Source organism: Pteropus medius, unplaced genomic scaffold (genome assembly GCF_902729225.1).
Source record: "Pteropus medius unplaced genomic scaffold, Ma_sr-lr_union100, whole genome shotgun sequence".
NCBI classification, from domain to species: Eukaryota; Metazoa; Chordata; class Mammalia; order Chiroptera; family Pteropodidae; genus Pteropus; species Pteropus medius.
This window is the reverse complement of record NW_024340693.1, coordinates 4564340-4568517: the sequence shown is the minus strand read 5'-3', so window position 1 is coordinate 4568517 and position 4178 is coordinate 4564340.

Below are 4178 nucleotides of genomic sequence, written 5' to 3'. Positions count from 1 at the left end.
ACTCACTTTACAAGGCCAGCATTATCCCGATACGAAAGCCGGATAGGGACCCTACTAGAAAAAAAACTACAGGCCAATATCTCTGATGGAAGCACACGCCGAAATCGCATTGTCACATTTTAAAAAATGAAACTAGATTCCTATCTTACATCACTCGTAAAAAAATAACTCAAAACGGATTAGGGACTTAAACATAAGACCTGAAACCATGAAACTAGAAAAACCATAGGAATATCGCTCCTGACTAGTCTTGGCAGTGATTTTTTTGGAATACGACACCCAGAGCACAAGCAACAAAATCAAAAATAAACAAGTGAGACTACATCAAACTGAAAAGCTTCTGCACAGCAAAACCGTCAACAAAATGAAAAGGCAGCCTACGGAATGGGAAGATCTATTTGCAAACCATACATCTGACAAGGGGTTAATACCCAAAATGTATGAAGAACTCATACAACTCAGTAGCAAAAAAGGGAATAACCCAATTGAAAAATGGACAAAAGACCCGAGCAGACATTTCTCTGAAGGAGATGGGAGGTATGCAAAAGGCCGACAGGTACCTGAAAAGATGCTCGACGTTGCTAATCATCAGGGAGATGCAAATCAAGAGCACGATGAGATAGCACCTCACACCTGTCAGAATGACTATCATCACAAAAACGAGAGATGACAAGTGCAGGCGAGGACACGGAGAAAAGGGACCCCCAGTGAACTGTTGGTGGCACTGCAAATTGGCGCAGCCGCTACGGAAGACAGTCCGGAGGGTCCTCAAAAAGTTAAAAGGGCGACTACCTCATGACCCAGCCATTCCATTTCTGGGTTTTCACCCAAAGGAGACTGAAACGCTAACTCGAGAAGTCACATGTGCCACTGAGTCCACTGCAGCGTGATTTGTGACAGCCAAGACACGGAGGCAGCCAGGTGTCCCCCAGAAGGCGATCGCACGAAGAGGCTGTGGTAGGAATACCCACAGAACGTCACTCGTCCGTTAAAACAAGGGGCCCTAACGTTTGCGATGACATGGATGGACCTTGGAGGCGCCATGCTCGGCGAGATGAGTCAGACAGAGACAAATACCGCGTGACCTCGCCGATACGTGGAACCTTAAAAATGAATCATAGGAAAGAGATCAGACCTGTGGTCACCAGAGGCGGGGCGGGCGGGGAGGGGGTCGAGGCACCAGCTCCAGTTACAAGTCAGTCCTGGGGATGCAGTGCACAGCATGGTGGCCGCAGCCAGCGCTGCCATGTGACACGCAGGGAGCGTTAAGAGAGCAGACAGACCCCGTCACAAAGAGAATTTTTTCCCTCCTTTTCCTTGCCTTCCTTGAGAGACGGGTGCAGCTGCCCCTGCTGTGCTAATCACTTCACAATACACGGACACGACCCACAGCATGAACTCACACAGTGACGCATGTCAACTACGTCTCAATAACGGGGGGCGGGGTGCCCTGCAGCTGCCCCTTGCAGGACACCAAGGGGGCGTGTGGGCAGTGACAGTCCTGGGGTGGCAGCCGCGACCACCAAACAAGTGGGTGTGAGCCCGGGGACAGTGCCGGGCTGCCGGGGACACAGCTCACACACCCTCTCCCGCAGGCACCCTCAGGAGTCCTCACCCACCCGCCACGTGGACGCAGATCCCAGCTGCCCGTGGCCAGCAGGCACGTGGCATTTCTGCACAGCTTGCGTTTTATAACCCCCCACAGTGACATCCAAACGGTGACAGGTGGCCTTGTACCCTGGTTCCCTTCCTCCGCCCGACATAGACGCTCGCGACCATTTTAATTAGAAGAGTGTTCATTCAGCATGGCGAGCCGATGTTCCGTATTTTGTCGTCTCAAAGCATGATCGCTGAGTAAACAGGGGTGGGGAGGGACGTCTCCACGAGGAGGCAGAGCACTGACCTTTCAAATCCTACCAGGCTCGGGGCCAGCGGCAGCGGTGCTGGGCAGGGGTGCTGGGCAGGGGTGCGCTCCCCGTTTGTGGGGCAGCCCTGTGCTCCCCAGGGCTGCGGAGGGCACGTCCCTTCTCAAAGCCCCCGCGGCACGCACGGGGCTTCCCAGGGCCTCCTCTGTCGATGCCTGAGCCCTGTCATTTTTCTGAGGGTACCACAGGGGGGGGGCGGGTCGCGGGGTCTGTATCTGGTATGTGACGCAGAGCCAAGCACCTAGTTCTGGGGATCCACGTTGAGCACGCGTGTCCCTCCGTCCCCGTGCCTCTAGCTGACGTCGGAATGTGCAGAAAGACAGTCAATAACCACAAAAAAGAGCTGGATTTCCATGAAAACAGGCTCTTCCAGCCTCCCGAGCGATTTCTATAGAAATACAACATGCCGCTGAGTATAAATAGGACCGACGGCTGCCAGGAATTTACTTTTCTTTTTCCCTCTATAGAAGCTAAAGATGTTCACGACATAAGAAGAAAAATGGGTGAAGGATAATTTAAGGCGCCTTTGAAGTGCCTGCTTGTGCTATTTTTACTTTTTCTCATTCCATTGAAACAAAAGTTTCTAAAGACAGACTCGGAATGGCCAGGCTCTGACACGAGGTGGGTGACTGCCTGGACAGCAGCGGCCACGCGGTCCCTCTCTGTGTGAACCGCAGGGGGACACGGACAGAGCACGGCGGGGGCCGGGTGGTGGGGCAGAGGCCAGCTGAGGGGCAGAGGCCTACGGGGGACAGGAAGGGGCGAGCTGCTCCCAGGAGGGCGTCTGCACACCTGCTCATCATTCCAGGCGATGCTGACGGAACCGCTGTCCTTTGGTCAGCAAACAGGAGGGGAGGCGGAGGTCTCCCTTACGACGCAAAATTTGGACAGAATCTAAGAAATAACTCCTTAGGCCAGGGTTTCACTCTGTGCAAAGCCAAGTGCAAACTGCTCCGTGATCTGTGGTCCAGCCGTCCGCCCCGCCCGGAGCGGCAGGGCACTGGCACCGAGCTCCAAGGGCTGCGTCCGGGACGGTCCACGCGCTCCGAGTGCGTCACCTCACTGTGTCCTCGGAACGACCCCTGGAGCGAGTACACTGCCCACCACCCATTTCACAGACAAGCGGCCCAAGCACAGAGGCTGAATCAATTTGCACGACATCACAGCAAGTTCGAGGGACAGCGAGAATTCCCACCGACATGTTCTAACCGCGAGGCCCTTCCCCCGAGACAGTGAAGTCCTCAGAAAAGCCAGCTCGAGCGCTCTCTCTGCCCCTCCAGCTCTCTCTCCTAGGGGCCACCACGCTCCCACGCGGCCTCCACCCCTGCAATGCCCATTCTCTCTCCCTTCTCCCACCAGTCTTTCTGAGAAGTGCTTTGAAACACTGTCTGAAAAATTAACTAGAAGTTCTCATATCGGTCCTCGTATTGCTGTTAAAATCTTCCAGGTGGCCTTCACAGAAAGTGCTAAGTTCTCTGAGAATGAGGACTCCGCCTTATACTTCCCCAAATGCCCTGGAAAGTGCTAACGGGTTGGCTCAGTGAGTAGTCACCGAACTGAAACACACAAGCGACGCTCGTCCTGTTTCTCGGATGTGGTAGAAATCGTCGGTGCCACCAACATCCGACTCTCCCGCTCCAAAGCCTCTCCTTCCACTGCGATGGGGGCAGGCAAGGCCCGGGGTCAGTTCGGGCCAAGCCCACGGGACCTACGGGCCAGGCTCACGCTGTCTCCCCCGGAGCCGGGAGAGGGGAGGCTCCTGCGGGAAGATGAGATCGGCCCGCTCCACGGCCCCACGGGACAGCTGCTCTGCAGCTCCAGCCTCCACCGACACGGACCAGAAATAAGCTGGGGTGGCAGCCGGAGTTTGGGGTTGTTTATTCCCACAGAACGTCCTGACACACTTCCTCTCCCCATAAGGGTCCCACTGAGGTCAGAGGGTCGCTGGTAGAAACCCACGAATGCTCGCGCTCCCGTCCTTCAGGGACAGACTCGGGACACGACGCGTTGCCCCACGCGAGTTCACCGCGGCTCCTAGAAACGGGGCTCAGAGAAGTTCCCAAGGGGAGGGCTGACTGCCACCAGCACGCACACGCGAGGACGAGCGCGCCGGCCTCCTCCGAGGGTCAGTGGCGTCACGATCCCCTCTGGGCGCCAGCACGGGCCTGTCCCCCCCGCACACTGACCGTCAGCGCCAGGACCTTAGTTCCGGTTCTTACTCACTTTGTTATTTCACTTCTATTGTCGTTCCTC